This window comes from Neoarius graeffei, chromosome 16 (assembly GCF_027579695.1).
Source record: "Neoarius graeffei isolate fNeoGra1 chromosome 16, fNeoGra1.pri, whole genome shotgun sequence".
Classification (NCBI taxonomy): Eukaryota; Metazoa; Chordata; class Actinopteri; order Siluriformes; family Ariidae; genus Neoarius; species Neoarius graeffei.
The window spans coordinates 63,456,235-63,471,629 of record NC_083584.1 but is presented as its reverse complement, the minus strand read 5'-3'; the positions used below and the strand labels follow the sequence as shown (position 1 = coordinate 63,471,629).

At 42.8% G+C, this 15,395-nt stretch overlaps 1 protein-coding gene across 1 annotated transcript in view; it reads left to right on the top strand.

Moving 5' to 3' along the window:
- gal3st2 (galactose-3-O-sulfotransferase 2) overlaps positions 1 to 15,395 on the top strand; it is a 45,236-nt gene that overhangs the window by 17,401 nt on the left and 12,440 nt on the right. The window lies entirely within an intron of this gene.

Below are 15,395 nucleotides of genomic sequence, written 5' to 3'. Positions count from 1 at the left end.
AGGTGGATGGATGGGTGTTCCTAATAAAAAGTGCATATTTAAATTAGCAGTGTCAATTGATTTGGGGGGGTAAAAAATCATTACTTGTTATCTCCGTAAAGAGTCTGCCTTGGAATTACGGGAGGAAGTTGGGGCCAAACTTGGTAATATGATTAATTTGTATAAATAAAAAATAACGTTTCAAATAAATTGCGAGCGTTAATGTGTTAACTTTAACAGCGCTAAAATAAATATAAATGTATAACATAAAAATACATTAATAATTGAAAATATAAATAAAATCAAAACCATATAACCAGAATATTTTTGAATTTCTCCTTAAATTTTTAGTAATTTGTTTCGCTCTTTTTTTTTGTTGTTGTTGTCAGATCAGGTTCTCCATAATTTTAGATTTCGATTCAATTTAGAGTAAGGCGAAACACAAATTCTTGTTCTCGTTTTACTTATGATGTCGTGATGACCTGACTTTTTTTTTTTTCCAACACGTGTTTGTGTTTATTTGTAACAGACTCCTTATTATGCATGCAAGTTGTTTTAAGTTCTACCACAGCGCTACTGAATTCTGGCTTCTGATTGGCCAGAAGGTGATGTTTCGTTTTTTTTCGGACAGTAGTTGAATCGCAGCTTAGTACTAATGTGCTTGTTTGTTGAATATGTGATTGTTTCTACAGCAACGGCTCATTCACAGGAATTTGTATGGCGGGCGCTCCATATTGAACTTATTAAAATATTGTTGACGTTTTTCGAGGACAGTTTGATTTTTGTGGTCTCTCAGTAACATGAGACATTTTTTTTGTCTTATCGTGCTGACAGAACAGCCGATTATAGCTGCTGTAATGTAAATGATACCAGAAAGTAAGCCACATGTTGTATTCTTTGCATAGTTTTAAATTTGATTGTTTCTAACCTCTGAAACAAACGTAGAAACTCTGACAGCCTCATCTGGACCCATCTGGGTCTGGATGGCGTTCTGGATCAAGGCTCCTAAGGGACATTGAGAAACTATTTGGCTGTCCTTTGCATCCAGATGCCGGTGTTAGAGAGGATTTCCCTTTCAGCTTTTACAACATGCCAGAAGTGTTCTGCTGTAGCGGCTTAAATAAAGTTAAATAAAGCTTTTCCATTACACAGTGGGTCACGGCACTGTGTAAAGACATCCCAGTTTAACGTCGGAGGTGCAACTTTGTTGATCCACCAAATACCCATGTCCATTAATGGATAAGGGGGAATCACTGAGTGGATATTATGTGGGAATTATAAAGTCAGTACTTTTCGCCATAAACCGCGAGCTGGCCTAGTGGTTAGCGTGTCTGCCTCTCAAGCGGCAAGTTCTACTCACAGTCAGGTCATACCAAAGACCATCATAAAAATTGTACCTACTGCCATCTGGCAAGGCACACTGCAATACAGATGCGAGTAAGGAGTCAAACTCTCACGGTTACCAGAGGACTAGCTCCCCCACTGTAACCCTAGCTGTATAATAGGCGAGAGGCTGAGGGCTGTAGAAACGGAGATCAGCGCTGCACCCATGTGCCTCAAAGTGCTGGTTAGTACTGGGACAGGAGACTGCTGGGAAGACCAGATTCTGTTGTGGGAGGGACTTTGGCTTTTCCCCATAGGGTAAGATTGAGGCAGTGAGCCGCTTCCTACATACTGAAGGACAAATTGTCAAGTTTCTACACTAACGAGCCAGACAAGGACAATTTTAGCTGGTTAGGTACAAGTCTGGGGTCAAAAGAGTCAATCCACCAATGGGAATAAGGACGTGCCGTGGTATACACTAAAACAAGGCACCATTTGGATTGAAATAAGCAAGACAGGTAACAAGGAAGCTTCATCTCATCTCATTATCTCTAGCTGCTTTATCCTTCTACAGGGTCGCAGGCAAGCTGGAGCCTATCCCAGCTGACTACGGGCGAAAGGCGGGGTACACCCTGGACAAGTCGCCAGGTCATCACAGGGCTGACACATAGACACAGACAACCATTCACACTCACATTCACACCTACGGTCAATTTAGAGTCACCAGTTAACCTAACCTGCATGTCTTTGGACTGTGGGGGAAACCGGAGCACCCGGAGGAAACCCACGCGGACACGGGGAGAACATGCAAACTCCACACAGAAAGGCCCTCGCCAGCCCCGGGGCTCGAACCCAGGACCTTCTTGCTGTGAGGCGACAGCGCTAACCACTACACCACCGTGCCACCCACAAGGAAGCTTGTTATTGTTATTCATTATTTAAGGAGAAGGGGTGGGAGTTTATAAGTTATACTTCTCACTCCTTTTTGAATATGTATTTCTATGTATTATGTTTAAATGTTTATTTTATTTTTCTTTTTATTATTTTGCTTTTCGTATTCGAAATAATCACTTCAATCAATCAATAAGCACGTACTTAAGAGCCTTTGGATAATTACTGCATTGATTAATGTTTCATCTGCAACGATTCTTTTAACCCAAACTGATGCAGTGAGTAGATTCTCATTTCTTAAACAACCGTGTCAGAAGACGTATCCTGAAAAATATGTGGGAAAAGATGTTGCTGTGTTTCAGAAGGTCAAATGATTGGCCTGGATCAAGCAAAGAAAACAACGAAGGAGATTGCTGAAATGACTGGAATTGGGTTAAGATCTGTCCAGTGCATTATTAAAACCTGGAAGGATGGTGGTGAAACATCAACTTTGTGGAAGAAATGTGGCTGTTAAAAAAAAAAAACCAACAACAAAACTCTTGACTGAGCGTGATCAGAGATCACTTAAACTCATGGTGAAGTTGAACTGTAAAGAATTGACAGTAGAATTCACTGGTAAGAGCATTTCTACATGCACAATGTGATGAGAACTCACAAGATTGGGAGAAAACAGCTGTGTGTCCATAAGAAAACCACTTGTTAATGAGCCTAATCAGGAGGAAAAGCTTCAGTTTTCTAGGGAGCATAAAGATTTGACTCTGGAGCAACGGAAAAAGGTCATGTGGTTTGATCAGTCCAGATTGACCCTATTCCTGAGTGATGGGTGTGTCAGGGTAAGAAGGGAAGCACATGAAGCGATGCACCCATCATGCATGGTGCCCACTGTACAAGCCTTTGGAGGCAGTGTTGTGATCTGGGGTTGAGTCTGTTGGTCAGGTTGAGGCCCAGTAATGTTGTGGCAAAAAAAAAGTGAAGTCAGCTGATGACCTGAATGTACTGAATGACCAAGTTATCACATCGATGGATTTTTTTTTTCTTCTTCTTAATGACACGGGCATACAATTATGGCTCAGATGGTGAGAGTGGTTCAGGAAGCATGAGGAATCAGTTTCACACACCAGAGTCCTGACCTTAATCCCACTGAAGGTCTTCTGGATGCTGGAGACGACTTTATGGATGGAAAGAAATGGTGTGAGGGTTGTTGAAACAATGCCACGGTGAATGTGCACCATTATCGAAGCCAAAGCCTTGAGATATTAGTGAATAAAATATTAATGAAATATTAGTGTGCGACAACTTTTTTTTTTTTTGGCTGGACGGGACATTTGACTGACGCTGATGTTTATACAACAGTGAAATCTGATTGTTCAAGTCTTCCAGGAGTGCTTATAATTTCCTCTAACTGCACTGAGACATTTCACCGTTTGTGCATCGCTCTGCACGTCTGTGGTCACCACGTAAAATTCCACTTCCTGGTTTGAAACTGTTGCTACAATAGAGTTATCAACATCATCAACGGATATGGCAAATGAATATAAAATATTCATGAATATAACTTTTTTTTTAATGGGCTGTTTAAAAAGTTTAATTTATAAAGTAGCTCATTTAAGATATGATTCTTTGTCATTGACCAGAAAAAAACATACGAACTTCAGGTGCACTCAAGTACTGGACTCAAATATAAAAAAATGGATAATAGGTATAAGTAAATGTTTCCATTTCATTCGTTCAATTTGTACCATACACTCACACACACATTGCCAACATCTCATCTCATTATCTGTAGCCGCTTTATCCTTCTACAGGGTCGCAGGCAAGCTGGAGCCTATCCCAGCTGACTACGGGCGAAAGGCGGGGTACACCCTGGACAAGTCGCCAGGTCATCACAGGGCTGACACATAGACACAGACAACCATTCACACTCACATTCACACCTACGCTCAATTTAGAGTCACCAGTTAACCTAACCTGCATGTCTTTGGACTGTGGGGGAAACCGGAGCACCCGGAGGAAACCCACACGGACACGGGGAGAACATGCAAACTCCACACAGAAAGGCCCTCGCCGGCCCCGGGGCTCGAACCCAGGACCTTCTTGCTGTGAGGCGACAGCGCTAACCACTACACTACCGTGCCGCCCCCCATTGCCAACATATGCAGTTAAAACATGCTCAGTTATTATTGCACATAATAAGCTTATTGCACAGCCCTGTGATGACCCTGCGACTTGTCCAGGGTGTACCCCGCCTTTCGCCCGTAGTCAGCTGGGATAGGCTCCAGCTTGCCTGCGACCCTGTAGAACAGGATAAAGCGGCTACAGATAATGAGATGAGATGAAGCTTATTGCACATTAAAATTGTGATGTGTTCGAGGGTTTACTTTCAGTTCTGAGTTCATTTTGACAATGGATTTTGGGTAGAAGCTGTTCATGAGTCATGTCGTGCGTGTTTTGATGGACCGGCAGTGTTTTCTGGAGGGCAGTAGTTGAAACAGATGATGGGCAGGATGGAATTAATCTTTTAGTATGTTGTGTGTGTTCTGCAGGCAGCGGGAGGTGAAGATGTCGTCTAGAGCAGGTAGCTGTTGGTTTGTGATGTTCTGTGCAGACTTTAGGATTCTCTGCAGGGACTTTTTGTCTGCTGCAGAGCTGCCACCATACTGCGCCACACCAGGATGCCGTGTGTGAGGACCCTCTCAATGGAGCAGCGGGAGAATGTTGTGACAGGTTTACCTTCCTGAGTGTTCTCAGGATGTACAGCCAGTTTTGTGCCTTCTTAACCAGCGCCTTGGTGTTTGTCGTCCATGAGAGGTCCTATGTAACGTGTTTGCCCAGGAATTTAAAGCTGGACACCCAAATAGACACAGACATTTTATTTGTTTGTACTTTGTTTATTTTTGCCTGGTTTTGGAATCAAGTCGGTCGTAGCTTTTGTGTATTACTGTCACGTGTACAGCAGCGAGTCTCAAGCATACAGGATGTAAAAGGAGCAAATCATTATCAGTTCCATTTGGATTTGATTTCTGCTGCTTATTAAAAAAGTTTGTTTGCAGTAGGTTTGAAGCATTTGAAGTATTCGCTAGCAAGACAGGAAGTGTCTAAAACCAGCTGTCTGAGCAGCTGTGTGTGTGATGTCATGTCATTGTGCTCAGTTAAAACTTACAACAAAACTTGGACACACAAACTGCAGATTTAAAAGAAGAGAGTAAGAACACGTTTCCTTTTTTCTATTCTTTCTCTTTTGTTCATCTCTCCTCCTTTCTTTGCTTCTTACTTTCATACCCTTTTCTTTTTTCATCATTTTATTGTCTCCTTCTTTGTCTTGCTCGTTCTTGTTCTTCCATCCTTCTCTGCTTTCTCTCTCTCTCTGCCTGTTTCTTCATGTCATGACCCTTTCTTTCCTTTCTTTTATTTATTTACAGGTATTTGCCTGCTTATATATGGTACAGAATACAGAGCAGGGCATCTGAGCCCATTCCTCTTTACACAGTCTCCCCAGATCATCCAGGGTCCTCAACCCTGTCTTGTGCTTTCTCTTTTTCAGCTCGGCCCACAGGTTTTCACTGGGGTTCAGCTCAGTGGACTGAGAGAGCCAGGGCAGAAGCTTGATTCTGTGCTCAGTAACCATTTGTGTTGATTTGGACATTTGCTTCAGATCATTGTCCTGCTGGAAGATCCAGTGGCGACCCAGTTTTAGATTGTGATTTAAAATGTCCTGGTGTTTCACGGAGTCCATGATGTCATGGACCCTTACAAGGTTTCCAGGCCTTTGGAGGAAAAACAGCCCCAAAATATCATAGAACTTCCATATTTTACAGTTGGTATCGGGTTCTTTTCATTATAGACCCTTTTCAGTCACGTGACCTTCGTAAACGCGACCACCATTTTGGACATGTAGCGGACTTCGGCTCGAATTGGTTTGAATGTGAGGAAGGCGACAAACGGAGAACATACAAGAAAAAGGAGCGAGATGCAGAAAACACCTTCGCTATCCAGCGACGTAGGGCATTTACAGGGCGAGCAGAGGAAGAAATAACAACAGTATCGACACATTAGCAACGCCGTACAGAAATAACGGTTTATGGCACAGACCCTTTCGGTTCTTGCTCATCTAGCTGCTACAATGACTGCTTAGACTGCAACAATAATACCTAACACACATTTAAGTATCCGTCGTAAAGACGTGAAACTCGTCTGTTATGTCCCCAGTTCAATCTAGGGGTACCAAAATGAGGACACAACAAAGAGAGGAACAAATAGTCGACAGACTTCGGCAAAAACATTTACTAGAAATTTTATTTACAAACAAGAATACATAAAAAGTAAGAAAAGAAAATAAAGAAATAACAAAAACACCGAACACGAAGGCAAACAAAATGAGTAGCTCTCTCCCCCCCGTGGGTGACGTCACAGCGTTGGCTTTTTAAAAGGACAGGACACCAAATACCAACCAATCCTGCGCTGCTCTCACCAGACTCCAATTGGTGGTAATTTGGGCCCATCCGCCACCCACGGGATCTACAAGAGGAGGGAACACAAAACAAAAGCAAAATCAGAAACAAGAAAACTATGGGGTCGTAACACCCCCACCACCAAAAATCAACATCTATGTTGATAACAGGGGTAGACGTAGACCTTATTCTGAATATACCCGTGAAAGAGTATCGGCCAAAATGTTGTCACTACCCCTCTTGTACTTAATCTCCAGGTTGAATCCTTGCAAATACAATGACCAGCGCATAATGCGCTGGTTGGCGTTCTTCATCCTGGAGAGAAAGACAAGAGGGTTGTGGTCAGTAAATACAACCACCGGTGCTACAGTAGAACCTATATACACCTCGAAGTGCTGCAGAGCCAGCAACAGGGCGAGGGCCTCCTTCTCAATGGTACTGTAGTTCAACTGATGTTTTAAGAACTTTTTAGAGAAATAGCAGATGGGGTGATCAAGTCCATCCGCCCCCTCCTGAAGGAGCACCGCACCAGCACCTGTTGCGCTCGCATCCACTTCGAGCTTAAAAGGTAGATCGAAATTAGGAGCACTGAGCACCGGTGAACTGCACAACAAAGCCTTAGCATTCTGGAAGGCAAATACACATTCATCTGACCACACAAAATCAACTTTATCGCGGAGGAGGTTGGTTAATGGTAAAACGACATCGGAGAAATTACGACAGAAGTTGCGGTAATAGCCAGCCATTCCCAAAAACCTACGAACAGCTCGTTTGGCTTTGGGAGTGGGAAACTCAGCAATTGCCTGGATCTTGGCCTGAATGGGTCTAACCTGACCTTGACCTACCTGTTTACCTAGGTAGGTAACAGTAGCCTTGCCAAATTCACATTTGGCAAGGTTCAAGGTCAGAGAGGCTTTTCGCAACCGATCGAATACAGCGCGAATTAAGTCAAGATGTCCAGACCAATTTGACGAATATACCACGATGTCATCAAGATATACCTCGCAATTTGGAATACCTGCTAAAACTTGACACATTAAACGTTGGAATGTCGCAGGAGCATTCCTCAGCCCAAATGGCATAACGCAATATTGCATAAAGGCATCTGGCGTAACGAAAGCAGATATCTCTGCAGCACGTGACGTAAGTGGAACCTGCCAATAACCTTTGAGCAGGTCCAGCTTAGTGACAAACTTAGCAGAGCCGACTCGATCCACACAATCCTCCATACGGGGGAGTGGAAAAGAGTCGGGCTTTGTGATGGCGTTGACTTTCCTGAAATCAGTACAAAAACGAAAGGTTCCATCAGATTTTGGAACCAAAATACATGGGGAGCTCCACGGACTGGCACTTGGCTCAGCTAACCCATGATCCACCAAGTACTCGACTTCGGAAATCATCGCCGCTCTCTTAACAGGGTTAACACGATAAGCATGTTGTTTAATTGGGGAATGGTAGTTAACATCAATATCATGAGTAAGGATGTTGGTCTGCGATGGAATGTCTGAAAACAAATCAGAATAACATTCAATAATGTTCTGAACATCCTTAGCTCCTTCATCTGGCAGGTCTAAAAGAAAAGTGGAGAGGTTAATCAACAACTCCGAATTTTTGAGACGTGGAGAGAACACTGGGACATCTCGAAAACTCAAGCCGTCCTCCTCTGGAGAATAAGAGGAGAGCACAGGAGCAGCACAAACAGCAACAGACACGGGTACCTCACTCCCCACCACCTCAGCATCACGAGAAACATATGATTTCAACATATTTACATGACAGATACGAGATTTCCGTCTCCTTTCAGGTGTATGGATTGCATAGTCTGTCTCACTGAGTTTAGACAGCACTTCATACGGCCCAGAGAATTTGGCTTGTAATGCTGCCCCCACCACTGGCAGCAACACAAGAACCTTATCCCCCACCTGAAAGGAACGAGAAACAGATTTGCGATCAAAATGAGCCTTCATTTTCGTTTGTGCTGAGGACAACGCTTTCTGAGCACATGCACAGGCATTGTGCAAGCGCTCACGAAAGGAACTGACATACTCCAAAATGTTCCGCTGCTTAGGAGCAGTGGTCTCACCCCCCAACTGCTCTCTAAGCAGCTTCAACGGACCTCGAACAGTATGGCCAAACACAAGGTCAGCAGGACTGAAACCTAGTGACTCTTGGGTAGTTTCTCGTACAGCAAACAAAAGCAGTGGGAGACCTTCATCCCACTCCTTTGCAGAATCATGACAATAGGTACGAAACATGGATTTAAGAGTCTGATGGAACCTTTCCAGAGCTCCCTGTGACTCTGGATGATAGGCACTTGATGTAACGTGTATGACTGACAATTGCTGTAACACCTGTGTAAATAAACGTGACAAAAAGTTTGACCCCTGGTCTGTTTGTACCACTTTGGGCAACCCAAATGTTGAGAAGAAACGAGTAAGAGCTCTAATAACAGACTTCGCTTTAAGCGAACGCAAAGGAAAAGCCTCAGGATACCGTGTGGTTGCGCACATAATTGTCAGGATAAACCTATTGCCAGATTTAGTTTTAGGCAAAGGACCAACACAATCCAAAATGATGCGCTCAAATGGTTCACCAATTACTGGGATTGGGTGAAGAGGGGCAGGCGGGACAATTTGATTGGGCTTTCCTGTTACCTGACAGCGATGGCAAGAGCGACAATATCTCACAATATCAGATTTTAACCCTGGCCAGAAAAAGTAGCGAAGAACACGATGGTAAGTCTTCTTAATGCCTAAATGGCCAGCAAAATCATGATCATGGCCCAAGGTCAAAACATGAAGCCGAAATTTAACAGGAACAACCACTTGATAAACAGTCTTCCACTGCAAATCATGATTTAATGGTGTCCACTTCCTCATCAACACCCCACCTTCCCAATAATAAGACACAGTCTTACTCGCCGTTTTCCCCTTCCCATCAGCTATAGCGCGACATCTAGCCAATGACGGGTCTTTTGTTTGCTCAATTTTAAGCAATTCGCAGTCAACAGGTACAGACAGAGTATGAACATTCTCAACAGACGTAGTCACCGACTTCGGAACTTCAACACCATCGGGCATAGACAGCAACCGATGTGGTGAATTCCCTGAAGAGTCGGGGCTCACCACAATTGGATTCTCTAACGACATAAATGTATTGCACAAATCTTCACTGTTAGACTGGCGAGCTTGAGCTCTCGTCACCACACTCACCGGAAAAACATCAGAGAGGCCTGGTCCGACCTCAATGGTCTCTAACGGAGTCGAACACACTTCAGGAAGAGAAAATACTTTTTTCTCACATAGATCATTCCCCACAAGAAACTGAATACCACTCATCGGTAACTGCGAACAAACAGCTACTTTTACATCCCCAGAGATCAAATTACTTTGAATATGAATGGTGTGCAAAGGTACAGTTAAATGTCCCATTTCAATGCCTTGTACCAATACATCCGTTCCACAATAGCTGTCGTCAGAAAATGGCAAAACTGAAGACAGAACAAAACTCTGGGCAGAGCCTGTATCTCGTAACATTCGAACCGATACGCTGTCTTTACCCCCTGGGAATGATAACTTCCCTTCAAACACAAACGGATTATAAGTTAAATCCACTTGTTCACCACAATTATTGTTTTGAACCAAACCAGAACTTTTGGTAAACTTACGTTTTAAAGAGTCTGACTTGGGGGAACCTGGCTTCAAATCTTGTTTGGAAGAATTTGGTTGGGGAAACCTCCCATACTTACGTTTATACACAGGACACACAGCAATAAAATGGCCAGCCTGGTGACAATAGAAACAATCTTGTGAATTATTTGACAGGAAAGACTTTTGATTACGCCCCTTTGAATACGAGTTGAAAGACTGACTGGAATCATAACGAGAGGAGGATGACTGAAAAGAGCGCTTATGCGTGAGCACATAACGGTCAGCGCACACAGCAGCCTATGCAAGAATGGTAACTTTTTGATCATTTAAATACATAGCTACGTCAATAGACACGCAGTTTTTAAATTCTTCGAGCAAAATCAACTCTCTCAATTGGGCTAGATTGTTAACATGCTCTGACATGCACCACCTATCAAACGCACTCTCTTTCTCTCTCGCAAATTCAACAAACGTGATTCCATCACTTTTACGGAGGCTACGGAATTTCTGCCTGTATGCCTCCGGGACCAATTCATAGGCAGTTAAGATGGCATTTTTCACCGTCTGGTAGTCAGTACCCTGCTCTATAGTCAATGCAGAATATACAGATTGCGCCTTGCCGCACAGTACAGTCTGTAGAAGCAAGGTCCAAATTTCCACAGGCCATTTCAATGTTAACGCTACCCTCTCAAAATGGGCAAAATATTTATCCACTTCGTCCTCATTGAAAGGGGGCACCATATGAACTAAACGACTTATTTCAACCGGTGGGTCAATCAGTGGCGGTGCCACCGGAGCAGTAGAGCGGTTGGGAATAGGCAAGGGAGTCATTGCCGGAATATACAAACCAGCAGAGTCTGTACTGATCAGAGGAACAGTGCGTACAGGCGCACTAGGCGCATCCATAAAAGGAGCAGATTCAGAATGTTGAACAGAAGTAGGATGGGCGTCACCGAAATTAACAGCAGAAAGCCGAACTGGAGAAACAGGTTGTGAACTAAAACCAGGAAGTACAGCAGGCACCGATTGAGATATATGGAGTTTCTTTACTTCTAACTCAATCGCAAACCTTTTAAGTTCAAAGTCATGTTGCGCTTGTTCGCGCTGATATTCACGGTCTTTTTCACGAGATTGAAACTCACGCTGTTCTCGCTCACATTGATATTCTAATTTTCGCATCTCCAGTTCATGCTGCAATTCCAATTTCTTAATTTCATACGCGCCATCTGACGCATTCGTTTTCAAAGTGCGACTTTGACTCACCGCTGTTACAGACATTTCCTCATCTTTAAACTCTGAATCACTACTTTCACCAAACGTTGGTGATACTACTAAGCCTTCGCTTAGAGAAATAATCTCTTTATCAAGCAAACCTTCCCGCACCAGTTTAAACAACGAAGATTTAAGTCGTTTATCATCATTTGAAACTGCAATAGAATAATAAGTTGCAATCTCAACCAATTGGTCTTTTGTACAGCGAGCTAAACTAATTTCGGACGGGCTCTTTATAAATTCTTCCACGACAAACATGACTAGGCCATTAACGGGAACTCCAAAAAATATACAGAAAAAAAAAAAAAGTCACTCGACACTACTCATTTCTTTCCCACCCAAATATAAAAAGACGGGGGAAACAGATCCCAACAAACACAGCTGCACAAAGAATAATGCGCAACAAGAGAGGGGAAAAACTAAACCAAATTAAAATAAGAAAAAAACACTCCGAAGTCTGCCAACTCAGAACAAGAAAACCAACCTATAATGTGCCAATTCCACAACGCGGACGCAACACTGCGACCTCGCGACTCTGGTACCTACTTAAACAAAAAAAAGTAACTAAACCTACATATCTTCGAAGCGTACCGATTGAAGGCCACTTTAAACGCTCAACGCGAAGAAGTTGAAGAAGTCAAAACTTCTCGCAGCGTACCTCCCCCCGGATTTGCTCCAAAAAAACCCACTTCCCAAATCATAAACAAATCAAAACACTAACTCACCAGAGCCGCTGTCCACAGCCGCGCCCCAACAAAAATGTGGATCTAAAAAAAAAAAAAAACATAACGTAAGGCACAATGAAGCAAAAAGGCTATAAAAAAATTTCAGAACAACAAAAAAAATGCCGAGAACAAAAAAAAACGGACGAGCCCCCAATTTGTTATGTCCCCAGTTCAATCTAGGGGTACCAAAATGAGGACACAACAAAGAGAGGAACAAATAGTCGACAGACTTCGGCAAAAACATTTACTAGAAATTTTATTTACAAACAAGAATACATAAAAAGTAAGAAAAGAAAATAAAGAAATAACAAAAACACCGAACACGAAGGCAAACAAAATGAGTAGCTCTCTCCCCCCCGTGGGTGACGTCACAGCGTTGGCTTTTTAAAAGGACAGGACACCAAATACCAACCAATCCTGCGCTGCTCTCACCAGACTCCAATTGGTGGTAATTTGGGCCCATCCGCCACCCACGGGATCTACAAGAGGAGGGAACACAAAACAAAAGCAAAATCAGAAACAAGAAAACTATGGGGTCGTAACATCGTCGAGTGACGAGTGTGTTCATTGATAAGCTAACACAATCTAAAAGTAGACATACCATCACACTGCCCTGGCACTGTGTACAGTTTACCTTCTATGGTTTGTGCACTCACTATTTGCCATTACTTTCTCCAACCGTTGTTACAGATTACAGGGAACGGCCTGGATTTAAGAGACAAATACATGTTCCTCTTGTTTTGAACACTTATTTGTAGGTAGTGCTTAATTTGTAAAGTGGGAGGTCCCGGAGCGCAGAGGATGAGCGGCTCCGGTGCAGGGAAAAAAAGAGGGGGAGAGGGGGGCACGGCACTGCACTTCTGGGCATGTTTTGTAATAACACTGCAAATTAAGTTCATCTGCAGATATTTTGTGGATGTCGTTTCATGAGAGAAATCACCAACAAGACAGATATCAAAATCAGACATTAACACTAAATAAACTTGCATTTTTTAATTTAATTATTTGTTTTTTTTGTTTGTTTTTTTTTGTTACATAGTCAAAAGAGGTGTCGGATCACTGGATCCAGTGTAAATAGCTGCCGGAGCCAACGCCCGAGGTTCCGGAGCACGCTCCGGCTTGCTCCCCCTCAAATTAAGCGCTGTTTGTAGGACACTGCCTCTGATCTGTCCTACAGTCTACCAACAGCAAAGGAACACAACGCTAGCTAATGTCGTTAGCTAATAGCTACTACAGAAGAACAAAGAGGTTACAATGGGTTATTTTAGCCTATTTGGTTACACAGTCGCCGCCACAGAATGTTAACAGCAATGTAATGCCTTTTCTGGCTAATTTTATTCGTCTTACCTCCAACAAAGTGGTCACTGCACAAGCGCTGGTATGCCGAGGGCTGCCAATCTTTCCTGTTTATGGCCGCTATCCATCTTCTCCGTCGGGATCCGATAAAATGATAACCCTTGCCTTGTTTGTTGATGGTTACTACATCCAGGTGCACAACAATATAGTGGCATGATGGAAGTCTTGCTGAAAATAAACACTTTCTTTGCTGCCGTTCCTCAATGCTGGCTTTGGTAAACTACTGGTAGTACATGTCCAAAATGGCGGCCGCGTTTGTCGTGACGTCACGTGAAAAGGGTCCATAGCCATCCTTCTTTTTACACCAAACCCACCATGAGTGTTTATTGCCAAAAAGCTCCATTTGTGTTCCATCAGACCAGAGAACACGGTTCCAGTTAAAGTTGTAGTGGAGTTTCGCAAACTTCAGGTGCTTACGTTTGTGGTTAACTGACAGAGAATACTTTTTTCTGGAACCTTCCAAATAATCTGTTGGTGTGGAGGTGGAGTCTGATGGTGGTTTTGGAGACTCGGAAACCCCAAGATTTTACTTGTAATTCACCATCAGTGATCCTTGGGACTTTATTTTTTTTGCCTCTCTTACCATCCTCTTCACTGTACGTGTGGGCAAAATAAACTTGGCTTCTCTTCCCGGCAAGTGTGTAACAGTTCCAGTTGGTGTCCACTTTTTTTTAATTATTGCCCTAACAGTAGAAATGGACATTTTCAGGCGAGTAGTTATTTTTTTTTATAACTATTCCCTGACTTATGAAGATCAACACACTTCTCCCTCATTTGGTTTGTGTGTTCTCTTATCTTTCCCATGTTGATGGATGACTAACCCTGTGTCCGAAATCACTCCCTACTCACTATATAGTGGACTATATAGTGAGTTCGTCATTTTTTTTAGTGCTGTCCGAATGTGTAGTGAGCATTATTACACCCTATATAGTGCACACAAAGTATCCCACAATGTATCATGAAAAGTAATGTACAACCGATGGTCAATAACCAAGCAATATATCCCATCATGCATTGCGGTCGCGCTGAAAGAAATCAAATCAAGAGCCTCAAATTTGATTTAATAAAAGGCAGCGGCAAAGAAGAAAGTATTCAGTCTTGATTTAAAAGAACTGAAAGATGCAGCAGACACAAAGTACTTTGTACTGATTAATGTGGGAAATACGCTCAGTATAATATGGATTTATCACAAAAATACATGTTATTTACCAGCTGGGAGGTCCATATCATGAAATACCGTGACCGAGGTCTTGAAAGTACTGACCGAGGCCCTCTGGGTCAGTACTTTTATTTCTTCTTCCTCAGGGTAGTAAAACTCGCTTTCGCTGTGAACACTGTCGTTATCGCTATCCATGCTGTAAAATGAATGCTATTCTACTGAGAAATTCTGGCAAAAAATTATAAGATTTTTGATAATCTTTTAAATAAATCTTATTAAAAAAAAAAAGATAAATGTTGACAAAAAATGCTACTATGTTTGTTGTTGTGAATGAGCGAGTCGCCAGAGGTCTGTAACCGGGGTCCGTACCATAGGATACGGACCCACTCGCCAGCCAATCAGAGCGCAGGATTTGGACCACGAAAAAAATAAATGCACGGATTTATTATTTTGAAAACCCAACAGCCAACTGATCTGGCACGTTTTAATTGTGCGACAGTAATGACGTAAGTAATGGCGCAACGGAGTAGTGTCCGAACGGTCCCCCCCCCCCCATTTTATCAGTGAACTCACTGTGTAGTCCTCTATATAG